The 18,168-nt window shown below is 38.5% G+C and overlaps 1 pseudogene; it reads left to right on the top strand.

The window, feature by feature from the left end:
- The first annotated feature begins 3,741 nt into the window (after positions 1-3,741).
- LOC119535250 lies at positions 3,742-13,414 on the top strand (annotated as a pseudogene).
- Positions 13,415-18,168: the final 4,754 nt, after the last annotated feature.

Here is an 18,168-nt window from a genome sequence, read left to right as displayed (position 1 = left end):
ACCCCAATCAGGTTTTCCCAGGTGAGAACAGGCTCAGGTCACAGAAGGAGGAAATATTCAGTGTCTGGTTTCCCTGATGGTTTTTCTTAGAGGATTGACACACCCTGTGCTTTTCTGCCTGGCAGGTGCACCTGTCAGCCTGTCACAGGCTGGTGTAACAGGGTGTGGCCCATGGCTCTCCTCCCCCAGGCCCTGGGGTCTGGTTCTGAATGTAAGGCAGGTAGTAGAGCTGGGCTCCCCCCTCTTTCATCTTGGGAAGCTATGCTCCCTACAGAGATGTTATTTGCATATCAATAAGTTCTTTGTTTCTCTGACTCTGCTGGTCAAAGTGCTGCAATTTAAAAATGGCTGAGGCTTTCTCTACTGCAAAGAGCTGTGGGCTGAAAACTGCTGAGGCTTTCTCCACTGAGCTGCCCAGGTTGACAGAGAGAGAAAGGGACAGAAAGCTCCCAGATTCACCCCTCAGCCAGAGATAGCACCCGATCCTCTGGGCTCCCCATCCTGAGACAGATATGTCCCCTGAATCTCCCAAGGTCAGTCATCACCAAAAGCCTCTGTCTGCTTGTTTGGGATTCGCTGTCCGTATTGAGCAGTTAACATTAAAACGCCAGTTGGATCTGGGCTGAGGCACACTCGCTTGTTCAGAGAGTTCTGTTGTCTAGCACCGCGAGGTTTCCATGAGGGAGGGGCTCTCGGCTCTTGGCTCTCAGCGCAGGTCCACAGTTTTTACTTACAGATTTTGCACTATGATCTCAGACATTCCTCCCAATTCAGGTTGGTGTGTGATGAGTGGACAGTCATGTTTGTCTCGCTGCAGTTATTCCAGGTTATTTACTAGTTTTTTTGGTCATTTATGAATTGTTCCAGGGGGACTAACAGACTTCTGCTCCTCTCTATGCTGCCATCTTAGCTCCTTTACCAAGTTTGCTTTTTGACATACTTCAATATGAGGTATGATATCTAGGAGATCTGTTTGGAAAAGTCAGAAAAGTAATCATAAGGACAATTATAGATGTAAAACCTTCACTCTCCCTGTATTTGATGATTTAGATGTATTATGCTATTTCCACTGAGGTGGAACAAGTTTCTTACCAAACACTATAAAAAGAGATAGAGAAGAATGGAAGAGAAGAACAGTTGGGGAGAATAAATTCTAAAAAATTTAAAGAATGTAAAATGTCAAGAAAAGAAAAGTTGAAAAATGAGAGTATGTTATTAACTCTCCAATAAAGACAGCAGAATTGAGATCTAATAAGAAGGTTAGACATTAAACTTAAAATTTAAAATAAAATAGGTAAAATTTTAAATAAAGGCTAAAGACAAATTGTAAAATCCTTAGTATAGATGCAATAAAATTTATGCATGATGATAAAGCCAATGAGATGGAAACTTTAAGCTATTGTTCTAGATGGAATTAAGGATAAAGAAGAAGAATGAAGAGTTAACGATATAAAAGAAAACAAAAACTTTAAGGACATAAATGATTGTATGACTATTGAAAATATAGTAGAAAATAAATCACAGGAATATCAACCCCAGGATTATTCTTCAAAATGAGATAACTCTAAAGATTTGTAAATTGGTCAACCTTTAAAAATATCATAGTGCAGTAACTGAGGATGATTTGCTCATGGATTGTGAGTGCCAGGTCAAAGATATCATGGATCGCCAACCCACTCAGTGAAAATAGGGTAGGGGGATCCAGGTGGAAAATGGGGGAGACATCCTGGAATCTTGCTCGAAAGGCACAGTTAGTGATAGTTTTTGGTTGATCATGTATTTTGGTAGGTCATTACTATTTAATGGGCTGATTTTCATACAAATATTAGGTTTACATATAAATATTACAAACACAAATGCATTCAATTTCTTAGTTCATACCACAGAAAGAAAAACAAATGGAACATATCTAGAATATGTTCAGGCCCCCTTATGTCTTTGTTTTCTATTTTCATGCCCTTTATAAAACACTCCCTAAACTTTAGGATAGCTTTAAGACAGAAGTCAATTCCAGGCATTGTGGGTTAACAATTTTCAACTGAATGTATTAAGAATATGAAAATAAAGAGACAGATTCAAAGAGACACAGTGAAACAGAGACAGAGACACAGGCAGACTGTGTGTGTTAAAGAAAAAGTGATGTTAAAGAGAAAGAAACAAAGAGAGACATGAGTTAGCAGAAAAGAGACAAAGAAAGGAAGAAAAACAAAATCTCTTGAAATGGACATGGACCAGGATTTAGTAACCAAGTTTTTTGGGTGTATCTGACTTCTTCAAGCTGAGATGCCTATAGAAGCAGAAAGACTAGGGACTCTATAGCAGTTTTATACACTTGTTTTCCTATTCTGAGTTTTTGTTTTCTAGAGGCATCTGGACTTTATCAGCAGTTGTTTATGAAGATAAGGACTGAGACTTTGGGAAGGTGGGTGTGAGGGAGGGAGTTAGCATTGGTTTCTCTTTGTAAACACACACATAAACAAGAGAGGAATGAATTTTCTTGAGGCAGTACTAGAGAATTAGGAATTTTTAGTTCACTTACAGAATTTGTTGGAGAGAAGTGACTAAAATCTAAATATCTAATTTGTATATGGAAATAAAATGATGTGTCAATCAGTAATTTTTTTTTCTGAAAACAGTGAACAAAGGGAAAAGTATGTAACTATGGCATCAGAACAGTTCTGTGTAATAAGCAAATAGAAGGCAAACATGCTTCCAGAAAATTATTTAAATAAGGTTATATTCTATAGGGTTGTCTATGGCAGGGGATTTAGGCTTTCTGGATTAACACCAGACAAAATTGTGAAATAGGTGCAGTTGGGGTTCATCAGCTCTGACCTTCTCTTTCTATAAAATCCTTTTGCCCCTTGGTGAAATTCCATCCTCTGCCATGCTCACTTATGGCACCCATTGATCTCAAAATCTCCCATCCTTTGTAATTCTACTCTGACTTCTAAACAGGCAACTGATTCATAGCAGTCATTTACAGTTTTGTATAAAGGAGTTAAAAATCATTGTCTCAACTTTCTTTAGAGTTTAAGACATATGATTTTGTAAATAAAATATTCTGTTTCTGTTAAAGAGCTTTCACTCACCTATGAGCAGTTAAGCAGAAGAAATGTCAGGAGGCAGAGAACACTTCCATTGCACTTAAAACTATACCTCAAAGAGAGCTTATTTTGTCAGTAATTAAGGCCTGCAAAGGGACTTTTATTCTCTGAAAATAAAACTAATGTCAGAGGATATAATATATATTGTATATGTATTATATTTGTATGTGTATATATGTGTGTGTGTATATATGTATGTGTATATGTAAATACATACATATACAAACATACAATAAAAAGCTGATTATTTTCTCCCTTCTAGATAGTTTGTACAGAAGTTTAAATTTGGTAAGTTTCTTTGGGTCATAGTAATCTAGCAGGGTGGTTTGCAGAGGCAAGAGGCTTAGAAGAAAGACTCTGATTTTCATTTGATACCAGATTTTGAGTGGAATGTTCAATGTCAGCATATCTCCCCTTAATTAAACTGCTGAATGTATTCTCAAATTTGAAACATGTCTTGTATTTCACAACAGCAAAATGGTGCTTTAAGGGAGGCACTCCTGAAACACTTCATACCTAGGGAACAGAATTTCAAGTCCTTGTTGTACAACACAGAAGCACTAGACTCTTGTGACTATTTCTTCTCCACAGCCATTCTACCAACTACAGAACTCTCTGCCTTAGCCTGTTGTGCATGAGAGGTTGTGAGCCTCCTCCTGTCTGGACTGCTTCAGGACATCAGTTGGTTATAAGGCTCAAAGTGAGTGTCTGTTCAGAATGAGCAGACAGAGGAATAGAGCATTGTTTCTAGAGCAGGACAAACTATATGGAGTTCCTATGAAAGTATATGAAAAAAAAAGAATAATATTCAACCTGCAAATAAAAAACAATGAGAAAATGGAATTAAGAGAATTTTATCATAAGTGAATATCTTAGTTACAGGGGAATTTGTATGAAGTATCTCTGCCTGTGGCATTTTTGCTCACTTATGCTCTCCTCCATCACTCTATACACACATTAACTTGGGTTCTTATCATATCAGTGTATCAGTGAATCAAGTATTTATCTTAGGCTTGTTCCAGAGCCAGCACCATGCTAGGGACTGTGGAGACATTTTATTTTTTTTTTTTTTTTTTTTTTTTTTTTTTTTTTTTCTTTTTTTTTTTTTTTTTTTTTTTTTTTTTTTTTTTTTAATCATCATTTTATTGAGATACATTCACATACCACGCAGTCATACAAAACAAATTGTACTTTCGATTGTTTACAGTACCATTACATAGTTGTACATTCATCACCTAAATCAATCCCTGACACCTTCATTAGCACACACACAAAAATAACAAGAATAATAATTAGAGTGAAAAAGAGCAATTGAAGTAAAAAAGAACACTAGGTACCTTTGTCTGTTTGTTTGCTTCCCCTACTTTTCTACACATCGATCCATAAACTAGACAAAGTGGAGTTTGGTCCTTATGGCATTCCCAATCCCACTGTCACCCCTCATAAGCTACATTTTTATACAACTGTCTTCGAGATTCATGGGTTCTGGGTTGTAATTTAATAGTTTCAGGTATCCACCACCAGCTACCCCAATTCTTTAGAACCTAAAAAAGGTTGTCTAAAGTGTGCGTAAGAGTGCCCACCAGAGTGATCTCTCGGCTCATTTTGGAATCTCTCTGCCACTGAAGCTTATTTCATTTCCTTTCACATCCCCCTTTTGGTCAAGAAGATGTTCTCCATCCCACGATGCCGGGTCTACATTCCTCCCCGGGAGTCATATTCCACGTTGCCAGGGAGATTCACTTCCCTGGGTGTCTGATCCCACGTAGGGGGGAGGGCAGTGATTTCACCTTTCAAGTTGGCTTAGCCAGAGAGAGAGGGCCACATCTGAGCAACAAAGAGGCATTCAGGAGGAGACTCTTAGGCACAAATACAGGGAGGCCTAGCCTCTCCTTTGCAGCAACCGTCTTCCCAAGGGTAAAACTTATGGTAGAGGGCTCAACCCATCAAACCACCAGTCCCCTATGTCTGTGGTCATGTTAGCAACCATGGTGGTGGGGTAGGCGAATACCCCTGCATTCTCCACAGGCTCCTCAAGGGGGCACTACATCGTTTTTTTTTTTTTTTTTTTTTCCTTGTTTGTCTTTTTTCTTTTTTTTTTTTTTTAACTTTCCCTTCTTTTTTCAAATCAACTGTATGAAAAAAAAAGTTAAAAAGAAAACAAACATACAATAAAAGAACATTTCAAAGAGACCATAGCAAGGGAGTAAGAAAAAGACAACTAACCTAAGATAACTGCTTAACTTCCAACATGTTCCTACTTTACCCCAAGAAAGTTACATACTATAGCAACATTTCAGTGAACTTGTTCCTACTACATCCATCAGAAATTAACAGACCATAGTCATTTCTGGGCATCCCCAGAACGTTAAATAGCTTATCTGTTCTTCTTGGATTATTGTTCCCCCTTCCTTAATTGCTCTCTACTGCTAGTTCCCCTACATTCTACATTATAAACCATTTGTTTTACATTTTTCAAAGTTCACATTAGTGGTAGCATATAATATTTCTCTTTTTGTGCCTGGCTTATTTCGCTCAGCATTATGTCTTCAAGGTTCATCCATGTTGTCATATGTTTCACCAGATCGTTCCTTCTTACTGCCGCGTAGTATTCCATCGTGTGTATATACCACATTTTATTTGTCCACTCATCTGTTGATGGACATTTGGGTTGTTTCCATCTCTTGGCAATTGTGAATAATGCTGCTATGAACATTGGCGTGCAGATATCTGTTCGTGTCACTGCTTTCCGATCTTCCGGGTATATCCCGAGAAGTGCAATTGCTGGATCGAATGGTAGCTCTATCTCTAGTTTTCTAAGGAACTGCCAGACTGACTTCCAGAGTGGCTGAACCATTATACAGTCCCACCAACAATGAATAAGAGTTCCAATTTCTCCACATCCCCTCCAGCATTTGTAGTTTCCTGTTTGTTTAATGGCAGCCATTCTAACCGGTGTTAGATGGTATCTCATTGTGGTCTTAATTTGCATCTCTCTAATAGCTAGTGAAGCTGAACATTTTTTCATGTGTTTCTTGGCCATTTGTATTTCCTCTTCAGAGAACTGTCTTTTCATATCTTTTGCCCATTTTATAATTGGGCTGTCTGTACTATTGTCATTGAGTTGTAGGATTTCTTTGTATATGCAAGATATCAGTCTTTTGTCAGATACATGGTTTCCAAAAATTTTTTCCCATTGAGTTGGCTGCCTCTTTACCTTTTTGAGAAATTCCTTTGAGGTGCAGAAACTTCTAAGCTTGAGGAGTTCCCATTTATCTATTTTCTCTTTTGTTGCTTGTGCTTTGGGTGTAAAGTCTAGGAAGTGGCCTCCTAATACAAGGTCTTGAAGATGTTTTCCTACATTATCTTCTAGGAGTTTAATGGTACTTTCTTTTATATTGAGATCTTTGGTCCATTTTGAGTTAATTTTGTGTAGGGGGTGAGGTAGGGGTCCTCTTTCATTCTTTTGGATATGGATATCCAACTCTCCCAGCCCCATTTGTTGAAAAGACCATTATGGCTCAGTTCGGTGACTTTGGGGGCCTTATCAAAGATCAGTCGGCCATAGATCTGAGGGTCTATCTCTGAATTCTCAATTCGATTCCATTGATCTATATGTCTATCTTTGTGCCAGTACCATGCTGTTTTGGCAACTGTGGCTTTATAATAAGCTTCAAAGTCAGGGAGTGTAAGTCCTCCCACTTCGTTTTTCTTTTTTAAAGTGTCTTTAGCAATTCGAGGCATCTTCCCTTTCCAAATAAATTTGATAACTAGCTTTTCCAAGTCTGCAAAGTAGGTTGTTGGAATTTTGATTGGGATTGCATTGAATCTGTAGATGAGTTTGGGTAGAATTGACATCTTAATGACATTTAGCCTTCCTATCCATGAACATGGAATATTTTTCCATCTTTTAAGGTCCCCTTCTATTTCTTTTAGTAGAGTTATGTAGTTTTCTTTGTATAGGTCTTTGACATCTTTGGTTAAGTTTATTCCTAGGTACTTGATTTTTTTAGTTGCTATTGAAAATGGTATCTTTTTCTTGAGTGTCTCTTCAGTTTGTTCATTTCTAGCATATAGAAACATTACTGACTTATGTGCATTAATCTTGTATCCCGCTACTTTGCTAAATTTGTTTATTAGCTCTAGTAGGTGTATCGTTGATTTCTCAGGGTTTTCTAGATATAAGATCATATCATCTGCAAACAATGACAGTTTTACTTCTTCTTTTCCAATTTGGATGCCTTTTATTTCTTTGTCTTGCCGGATTGCCCTGGCTAGCACTTCCAGCACAATGTTGAATAACAGTGGTGACAGCGGGCATCCTTGTCTTGTTCCTGATCTTAGAGGGAAGGCTTTCAGTCTCTCACCATTGAGTACTATGCTGGCTGTGGGTTTTTCATATATGCTCTTTATCATGTTGAGGAAGTTTCCTTCAATTCCTACCTTTTGAAGTGTTTTTATCAAAAAGGGATGTTGGATTTTGTCAAATGCTTTTTCAGCATCTATTGAGATGATCAATTGATTTTTCCCTTTCGAGTTTTTAATGTGTTGTAATACATTGATTGTTTTTCTTATGTTGAACCATCCTTGCATGCCTGGAATGAACCCCACTTGGTCATGGTGTATGATTTTTTTAATGTGTCTTTGGATTCGATTTGCAAGTATTTTGTTGAGGATTTTTGCATCTATATTCATTAGGGAGATTGGCCGGTAGTTTTCCTTTTTTGTAGCATCTTTGCCTGGTTTTGGTATTAGATTGATGTTAGCTTCATAAAATGAGTTAGGTAGTGTTCCATTTTTTTCAATGTTTTGAAAGAGTTTGAGTAAGATTGGTGTCAGTTCTTTCTGGAAAGTTTGGTAGAATTCCCCTGTGAAGCCATCTGGCCCTGGGCATTTATTTGTGGGAAGATTTTTGATGACTGATTGGATCTCTTTGCTTGTGATGGGTTGGTTGAGGTCTTCTATTTCTTCTCTGGTCAGTCTAGGTTGTTCATATGTTTCCAGGAAATTGTCCATTTCTTCTACATTATCCAGTTTGTTGCCATACAGTTGTTCATAATATCCTCTTATAATTTTTTTAATTTCTTCAGGATCTGCAGTTATGTCACCTTTTTCATTCATTATTTTGTTTATATGGGTCTTCTCTCTTTTTGATTTTGTCAGTCTAGCTAGGGGCTTGTCAATCTTGTTGATCTTCTCAAAGAACCAACTTTTGGTGATATTTATCCTTTCTATTGTTTTTTTGTTCTCTATGTCATTTATTTCTGCTTTAATCCTTGTTATTTCTTTTCTTGTACTTGGTTTAGGATTGGTTTGCTGTTCATTTTCTAGCTTCTTCAGTTGATCCATTAGTTCTTTGATTTTGGCTCTTTCTTCCTTTTTAATATATGCGTTTAGTGCTATAACTTTCCCCCTTAGCACTGCTTTTGCTGCATCCCATAGGTTTTGGTATGTTGTGTTCTCATTTTCATTCGTCTCTATATATTTAGCAATTTCTCTTGCTATTTCTTCTTTAACCCACTGATTGTTTAGGAGTGTGTTGTTTAACCTCCAGGTATTTGTGAATTTTCTAAGTCTCTGATGGTTATTGACTTCTAATTGTATTCCATTGTGGTCAGAGAATGTGCTTTGAATAATTTCAATCTTTTTAAATTTATTGAGGCTTGTTTTATGTCCCAGCATATGATCTATTCTGGAGAAAGTTCCGTGAGCACTAGAAAAGTATGTGTATCCTGTTGATTTGGGATGTAATGTCCTGTAGATGTCTGTTAAATCTAATTCATTTATCAGATTGTTTAGGTTTTCAATTTCCTTATTGGTCTTCTGTCTGGTTGATCTATCTATAGGAGAGAGTGATGTGTTGAAGTCTCCCACAATTATTGTGGAAACATCAATTGCTTCCTTTAGTTTTGCCAATGTTTCTCTCATGTATTTTGTGGCACCTTGATTGGGTGCATAGACATTTACGATTGTTATTTCTTCTTGCTGAATTGCCCCTTTTATTAGTATGTAGTGGCCTTCTTTGTCTCTCAAAACATCCCTGCATTTGAAGTCTATTTTATCTGAGATTAATATTGCTACACCTGCTTTCTTTTGGCTGTAGCTTGCATGAAATATTTTTTTCCATCCTTTCACTTTCAGTTTCTTTGTGTCCCTGTGTCTAAGATGAGTCTCTTGTATGCAACATATTGATGGTTCATTTTTTTTGATCCATTCTGCGAATCTATATCTTTTAATTGGGGAGTTTAATCCATTTACATTCAACGTTAAAACCGTGAAGGCATTTCTTGAATCGGCCATCTTATCCTTTGGATTATGTTTGCCATATTTTTCCCTCTCTCTATTAATATCCTTTATTGTACCCATACCGAATCTCTTTAGTACTGAACCTTTCTCCAGGTCTCTCTGTCCTGTCTTTGTTTCTCTGTCTGTAGGGCTCCCTTTAGTATCTCCAGTAGGGCAGGTCTCTTGTTAGCAAATTCTCTCAGCATTTCTTTGTCTGTGAAAAATTTAAGCTCTCCCTCAAATTTGAAGGAGAGCTTTGCTGGATAAAGTATTCTTGGCTGGAAATTCCTCTCACTCAGAATTTTAAATATATCGTGCCACTGCCTTCTTGCCTCCATGGTGGCTGCTGGGTAGTCACTACTTAGTCTTATGCTGTTTCCTTTGTATGTGGTGAATTGCTTTTCTCTTGCTGCTTTCAGAACTTGCTCCTTCTCTTCTATGTTTGACAGTGTGATCAGTATATGTCTCGGAGTGGGTTTTTTTGGATTTATTCTATTTGGAGTTCGCTGAGCATTTATGATTTGTGTATTTATGTTGTTTAGAAGATTTGGGAAGTTTTCCCCAACAATTTCTTTGAATACTCTTCCTAGACCTTTACCCTTTTCTTCCCCTTCTGGGACACCAATGAGTCTTATATTCGGACGTTTCATATTATCTATCATATCCCTGAGGTCCATTTCGAGTTTTTCAATTTTTTTCCCCATTCTTTCTTTTATGTTTTCATTTTCCATTCTGTCATCTTCCAGGTCACTGATTCGTTGTTCAACTTCCTCTAGTCTTGTACTATGAGTGTCCAGAATCTTTTTAATTTGGTCAACAGTTTCTTTAATTTCCATAAGATCATCCATTTTTTTATTTAGTCTTGCAATGTCTTCTTTATGCTCTTCTAGGGTCTTCTTGATTTCCTTCATATCCCGTACTAGGGTCTCATTGTTCATCTTTAGTTCTTTGAGTAGCTGCTCTAGGTGTGTCTCTTCTGGTCTTTTGATTTGGGTGCTTGGGCTTGGGTTATCCATATTGTCTGGTTTTTTCATATGCTTTATAATTTTCTGTTGTTTTTGGCCTCGTGGCATTTGCTGACCTTGATAGGGTTCTTTTAGGGTTTGTAGACCAGTTGAAGTCCTTATCTCTAATTTATCAGATCTACAGCTTCGTGGAGTACACTTTCTCTAACTAACCAGCAGGTGGCGTCCACGAGACACCTGTTCTCCACAAGCCAGATCTCCCCTGCTTAGCCTTTTTGGTGAGTGGGGGAGTGAGTCTTGTGGGGCCCAATTGGTGTCCCAAGCTTGCGTGTGTAGTTGGTGTTGCCTGCCCTGTATGTGGGGCGTGTTTCTGGGCAGTCGGGGAGGGGGGGTGGCCCTAACAATCAAATCTCCCTGATGATCCTAGAGTTTTAAAGCTACTGCAATAGTCTAATCCTTCAGTTCAGTCCTGCCACAGTTTGTCTCTGCCACTGACCCACAAGTCTTTGGTATTGGCGTATGGCTCCTGAGACTTGCAAGTGGGCCCCTCTTCCAGGCTGTGCACCCCGGGTCCTCTGTTGAGGGATGACTGTGCTATGTCGCAGGTGAGTGCCGTCCCCCCAGGGCAGTTCTGGGCTGCTGGGCTGTGTTGGGAGGCTCCCAGTCTGCTCAAATGATGGCTGAATGGGGCTCTGTTAATTCACACTGCTCCCCCTTCCCAGCTCTGGGACATTCAGCTGAGGTTGCAGGGAAGGCTAATGTCCACGCCCAGTTTTGTGGTGTGTGCCTGTTATTTGAAGCACTTCCGTCACACTGGGTTGTCTGGGGCAGCTCTGGGCTATGGGGCTGGCGATGGGCAGGAGTGTTTCCTGTCCACCAGGATGGTGGCTGTGAGCGGACACCCCCCTTTTCTTGGGAAGTTGTGTTGTTTAGTGAATTTTCTCAGCCACTGGATTATTGCCTTTTGTCTCAGAGCTCTCTTAGTTCTGCTCTTGACTTGACGTGCCCAAATTTCAATTCTTTGAAGCTTTCTGTATTGAGCTTCTTAGAGTAATTGTTTTAGAAAAAGCAAAAAGGATTTAAAAAAAAAAAAAAAAAAAAAAAAAAAACGGCCCTCCTCAGAGATCTAATGGGTTATTGAAATGCTAATAGACAAAGCAACCAGGGCCATTAAGGAAAAGTGCCCAGGGCAGAGAGATCAGCCTTGCTTCGGGATTTGCATATGCGCCTCAAGGCCTGATCTCCGCCCTTCCCCTTTCTGTGTTCACCAGAACTCCAAAAATCCTCTGCTTTTATTTTGGAGTTTTTCGTGTTGTTTTTTTTCTATGCCTGTCTCCTCTCTGCTGGGCTGGCTGCTCTCAGAGTCTCTGGTGTCTGGCCTCAGTCTATCTATGGTTGGAGTTTGAATCAGTAGAATGAGTTTCCGGTAAGAGCAGCCACTGCAATTCTCCCTTCTCCTTCCTGGAGCTGACAGCCCCTCCTCCCCCGGGACTGAGCCTGGCAGGGAGGGGCGCGGGTCCCCTGGCCGCAAAAACTTACAGATTTCGCTGATCTCAGCAGTTCCACGTTTTCATGAGTGTTGTATGAAGTATGCCCAAAGACAGATTGCTCTGTGGTGTCCAGTCCACGCAGTTCCTGGCTTTTTACCTACTTTCCTGGAGGAGTAACTAAAACATACAGCTCACCAGTCTGCCATCTTGCCCCGCCTCTGGAGACATTTTAGAAAGCCCAGTGACATCCTTCCTTGCCAAGGAAATTACAAGCCTATTGGGGAGGAAAGAGCCATTTCAAGACTCATATTAAATCTTAGTTTGCATAACAAACTTTGGAAACTTTGTGATATGTCAGCTGTTTTTGAAAGTTTATTTACACAGTTGTTCCCTACTCTAAATGGGATAGCGAAAGATTTAAGAAAAGGTATATGTGCATTTTCCAGGTCTTCTGATTATCTGAGTTAGAGGATTACTGGGAGGAATAGCTATGGCTTGCTTCCTCTCAAATGGACCTTTTCCCTCTTTTCTATCAGGGTCTGTGGCTGTTTTCATTATGCCTGGAAAGAAATCCTAAGAACCTCTTACTCCCCTTTGCTTCACATTTGGCGTAGGATTTCTTGATGCATGTCATTGCAACTTTTGGTCATTATTCTGTGTAGTACCCTCAAAAAAGACCACATTTTGGATCTCAAGTTTTTATTACTACCTGATGCCTTCACTGGCTTTTAGCTATGGTTTTTGGAGCCCTGGGGTCCCCAGAGACCTTTTAGGGGGTCCACAAGTTACAAACTATTTTCAAAATATTAGGCTTCTTTTGCCCTTTTCACTCTGTTGATATTTGCTCCAATGCTTGAAAAGCAGTGGTGGGTAAAACTGCCGGTGCCTTAGCGTAAATCAAAAAAGGGCACCAACTTGCATTTGTAATCATTGTATTCTTTACTGCCACACATTCATAGTTAAAAAAAAATACCTTACAACAAATGTTCATGCCCCTCCTGCATGCAATTTTTGAAGTGTTGCTCCATCCAGCATAAGAAAATGATCAGTCTGCTGCTTCAGAAAAGCAAATGTTGCAGAGGAGTTAATTTGCTTTCCTGCAAACTGTCATAGGGAGTGGAATGAGTGAAGTCATAGCAAATCAAGGTACAGAGAATGTAGAATAGGTATTGGTTACTTCATCCAAAGAGCAGTTGAGTACCCAGATCCAATTGCACAAACGTTTGTTATCCTCTCAAAGTTGGTAGAACTCTGGGGAAGTAAAGATGAACTAGTGCGATTTGCTGATTTTGTTTATAAGCACAGTGTCCCCGCATGTTTCCTAGCACCTTTAAAGCAAATCTTTGACCTGGCAGATGCACGAACAGTATTGGCTTTATCTGAGTGTGCAGTGACACTGAAAACAATTCCTCTCAAATGGGGCCCAGAATGTGTTCAGTATCTTCCGCAAGAATACCTGACTTCCTTGCAAGTAGCCCCAGAAATAATTCAGGAGTTTTGTCAAGCACTTCAGCAGCCTGATGCTAAAATTTTTAAAAATTACGTAAGGTGTTCTTCCGGAGAGTGAAGCACTAAGGACTGGCTCTCCCTGTGCCTACTTCATTATCAGGAATTCCAGTTAATAATTTATGATAACGTGATTTTTGTATGCCATTCACACTGACCTTTTTAACAAAGCTTGAGTTTACTGCAGTATATGTATTGGTATTTTTCTGTAAAATGGATGTAATTTTCCCTAAATACAGGTATGTGATAAACAAGAAGTTGCTTGCATGCCAACTCATTGTTCTATATAAAAATGCTGTTAAAAGATACAGTAAAGTTATCCTTGTATCTTAAATTTTTTTTAATTTGAAAGATTGAGTCAAGTCCTTTATAAAGACTGTAGCAGTGAAAGACTCTACTTTTTAAATTACTGAATATAAAATGTTTGAGAAATTTCATTTTCTTTAATGTGTGCAGACACACTAAGTATGGGGGGAATACAACAGTCAAAACTATTTTTTTTGTAGCTAGCCATTACATTTCTTTACACTATTTCAGTACTTATGTGTATTCTACAAAAGAGAATGGTTTCATATATTAATTGATTTAAAAGTAGGTGTCGATGTTACACATTTTTTATAAAAATAAATTTTGTGTAGTGAAAAAAAACCAAGTTTTACTTAAGAAATGTCAACCCTTGTAAAACAATGCCACTCTTTCAGTATTTTTTGAAATCATATTTTTCATCAAATATGTCACTTACATTAATGTTTAATGGGTCTTTTCCATAATCTGTGTGATAAATAGAAATAGGCATGAAGTATTTCTGCTGCATACCAAAGAACGAAGACTGTATCAAGGAAAAGTGTTGTGAGATTGAGTTAACCTAGACCTTTTTTCATGGCATACCATTTTTACTTAAAAAGAACAGACATTTTCTTGAAATGGCAGACATTTTCTTGAAAATGAATGAAGTTAGACTGTCATTTTAAGGAAAAAAACTGAGTATTTGTTGCCAATGATAAAATTCAAACTTTTAAGCAACAATTAGGATTCTGGAAAAAGTTTAACTGCCATTGTCAGCTTGACAGCTTCTTAATACTTAAAGACCTTTGAGGAGATTGATGGTGATATTAATGAATGTGATTTTTTTGATATTGTATAATGAAATGTGTCAGTATTTGGAAGATGTTATAAAATCAAGTATAGAGAAAAAGATCCATTTGAAGGACTAGAAAGACAAATGGATTTTTAAGTAATTGAATTTGAAAAGTTCGTTGATTATGGTTTCAGATACCATATTGCAACTAAATTTAAAAGAACTACAAATTTGTCAAATTTTGGTGTAATGTCAAAGAACAAAAACCACAATTATCTAAAAAGGCAATTAAAATTCTTCTTTGTTTTTCAATTACATGCCTGGGTGAGGAAGGAGTTTCTTTTAACTACTTCAATCAAAGCAACACACTGCAAGAGATTGAGGACAGAAGAAGATATGAGAATCCAGCTATTATCTAAGTCAGGCAGTAAAGATATTTGGAAAAAAAAGTAAAATAATGTCACTTTTCTCACTAATTTTTTTTCTGGAAAATGTTTTTTTAAAAATAAAATATTTATGTTTATATGTAATGAGTTTATTATAATTTAAATGAATAAATAAATAATATCTAATAAATATTTATAAATATACAAATATTTTTATAATGTTTTAGTTTTAATATCTATGCTGTAAATGTAAATAGCTATAACCCACAAAAACAAAAGCTTTGGGATCCCAAATATTTTTTAAATCTATAGAGGGTCATGTGATAAAAGAAAGGGGGAATTGTGGCTTTAATGAATCCTTAATCAGATTTCTGTTTAGAAGAATTGAGGTTAGACGAAAATTCTATATCTCACATTCTGAATATCATTGGTCATGGCCTCAAATGTAAATCATTCCAGTCATATCTCTGTTTCCATATTCTCATTTTCTTAAAACTCTACGCTCTCTTTTGTCTGACTTAGTCATCTACTTTGCTCCTTTCACTGTTAAAGAGGCTCCCTCCTCACAGTAGATAAAAATTACACTCAGTATAGATTTGTCTCTCTTCTCCAACACGAAGTGTGGCCTATGGAACTACCATCAATTGACCCCAAACCAAAGCAGTTTTTGGCCACCCTGGAAGACCAGCTGTGGTGGGACTTCTCCCTCTGATCTTTTGGACTGTTTGTTCTGAGTAAATGACAGATTGTGGTGGTTTGAAGTTGTATGTACCTCAGATAAACATGTTTTTAAATTTAATCCACTCCTGTAGGTGTGAACCCATTGTAAGTAGGACCTTTTGATGAGGTTACTTTTGTTAAGGTGTGGCCAACCTCAGTCAGGTTGGGTCTTAACCTTATTACTGGAGTCCTTTAAAAGCAGAGTGAAATTCAGAGAGAAAGCCAGTGGGAGCAGTTAGAAACTGAACAGAAATGGAACCTGGAAGAGAAGGGATAGACTAGGAGATGCTGCCACATGCTGTGCCATGTGACAAACTAAGGATGAAAGATAGCTGACCACCAGCCCCAGAATGCCACAGTCTTTGGGGAGAAAGCATTCCCTGGTTATGCCTTGATTTGGACTTTTCATAGCCTCAAAATCATTAGCAAATAAATTCCCATTGTGTTCTGGTTTGCTAAAGCTGCTGTTATGCGAAATACCAGAAATGAATTGGCTTTTATAAAAGGGATTTATTAGGTTATAAATTTATAGTTTTAGAGCCATAAAAGTGTCCAACTAAGAGGATCCTTATTAGAGGATACCTTCACTGAAGAAAGGCCAATGGTGTCCAGAACACCTCTGTCAGCTGGGAAGGCACATGGCTGGTGTCTGCTGTTCCTTTGCTCCTGGGTTCTGGTTTCAAAATGGCTCTCTCCAAAATGTCTCTGGGCTTCTGTCTCTCTTAACTTCTCTCTCTCAGCCTTGTGCATCTTTGCTTGTTCTCCCAGGGCGTTTCTCTCTAAATGTCTGGAGGTCCTCTCAGCTTCTCTGGAGCAAACTCTGGCTTCATCTTTTAGCTTAGCATCTGCAAACATCCTTCTGTCTCCATCTTCCAGTCTCTCAAAACATCTGTGTTGGCTCTTAACTTCTCTCTAAATTGTCTCTGGCTGCTTCTCTGAGCTCCTTCTCTTCATGAGCTCACTTAAAAGACTGCAGTGAACTAATTAAGACCCACCCAGAATGGGTGGGGTCCCACCTCTGTGGAAATGATCTAATCAAAATGTCTCACCCACAGTTGGGTGAGTCACATCTCCATGGAAACACTCAATAAAGTTTCCACCCTAAGTAAGAGACTAATAAGTCTGCCCCCACAAGATTGCATTGAAGAACATATCTTTTGTGGGGGACATAATAGGTTCAAACCAGCACATATTGTTTAACCTAACCATTTCATGGTATTTGCTTAAGCAGCCTGGTAAACTAAAACAGAGATTATTTGTCCTTTATAAACTCTTTATTCTGTGCAAGTGAGAAAGGGATAATTTGCTGACAGTTTCTGTTGTGCTCTGAACCTGTGTTTCCACAACATGTCATTGTGACAACTCATTCCACACTTTGTGTCCAAGATTGCCCCATGGGATAACTCTCACATTTCCAGATTGCACATGCATGAATATCAGTCAGGTACCCACAGGCGTACTACATAGTTGTACCAGAGAACCTCTAGTGTTAAAAAAAAAATTATGCAGTAGAGTTGAAGCAAGTTGCTCTCAGATTACACCTGCCTGAGCTGGTTTCCAGCATGATGGCTGGAACAAGTAGCGAGTCGTGAGAATGAAAGGGCACAAAATATTTTGGATAACAGTTTAATGCTTCAGATTTGTTTGCACCCTCCCATTAAGTATAATCCATTACAGGCTTTATTACAATCTCAACAGAATACAATATAGGAGGGTTAGTGAAACAAGCTACAGATTCTTGCTGCTGTACCTGGTTTGAGGTTGTAATTGATATTCATTATCTCCCTACCCCACCGTTCACACTAGATTTCACTCACTCTTGGTCACAACTTCATGAGAACAAGGTGTCTTGTCTGGTAGAGTGGAACGGACTTTCATTCCTGAGGGGTCTGAGATGTTTCATGTCTTAACTTTGTTAGGTCACAGTTGCTGCAATTGCCCATTGGGCCTGGAAGCACCTAGTTATGTTTCAATGAGTGCCCTAGAACAAGGTGCATTATTTCCTGCCCCAACTCTGTAGCAGCAATCCTAGCTCCTCATGCTAGTTAGAGGTTATGTTTGGGTTGACTGTCATAGGAGCCCAAAAGGACCAAGTGTTAGTCACAACTTTAAGTTCAGTGGATACCTTATTGTTTCTCTAGGAAGAATCTTTGCCCTCTCTCTCTGCTTTCCTGCCCTTGGGAACTAACATCTAATCCAGTAACCCAGCTGAGCCTTGGGTTGTAGGGAACAGAAGCAAAAATTCTCTAAGTGGGTCTTTGGAAGTAATAGTGAGAGGGGCCAATCCTGCTTCCATCTCTTGTGTCAGATACAAACCACATCCTGGAGAACAGCACCCAAATCTTTTAGGAAATTGTCCTCAAAGTACCTCATCAGAACATTTAATAGGCTATTCCATTATTGTGGGCTGTTTGGCCCACACTCTCATTATGCCACCTCCTTTGCCATAAAATGGGTACTTTGGTCTGATTCATTGGTAATGCTAGTTTTTATCCCACATCAGTAAATCAAGCATCAGTAAGTCATTAATGGTATGGTGTTTTAGAATTACAGTAAGGTGGGGAGCAAACACAACTTGGAGAAAGTTTTGACTCTGGGGAAAACAAACAGTTACCCATCCAGACTGAAAGA

The sequence above is a fragment of the Choloepus didactylus genome, chromosome 5, assembly GCF_015220235.1.
Source record: "Choloepus didactylus isolate mChoDid1 chromosome 5, mChoDid1.pri, whole genome shotgun sequence".
Classification (NCBI taxonomy): domain Eukaryota; kingdom Metazoa; phylum Chordata; class Mammalia; order Pilosa; family Megalonychidae; genus Choloepus; species Choloepus didactylus.
The sequence above is the reverse complement of the archived record's forward strand: the minus strand, read 5'-3'. Positions and strand labels throughout refer to the sequence as shown.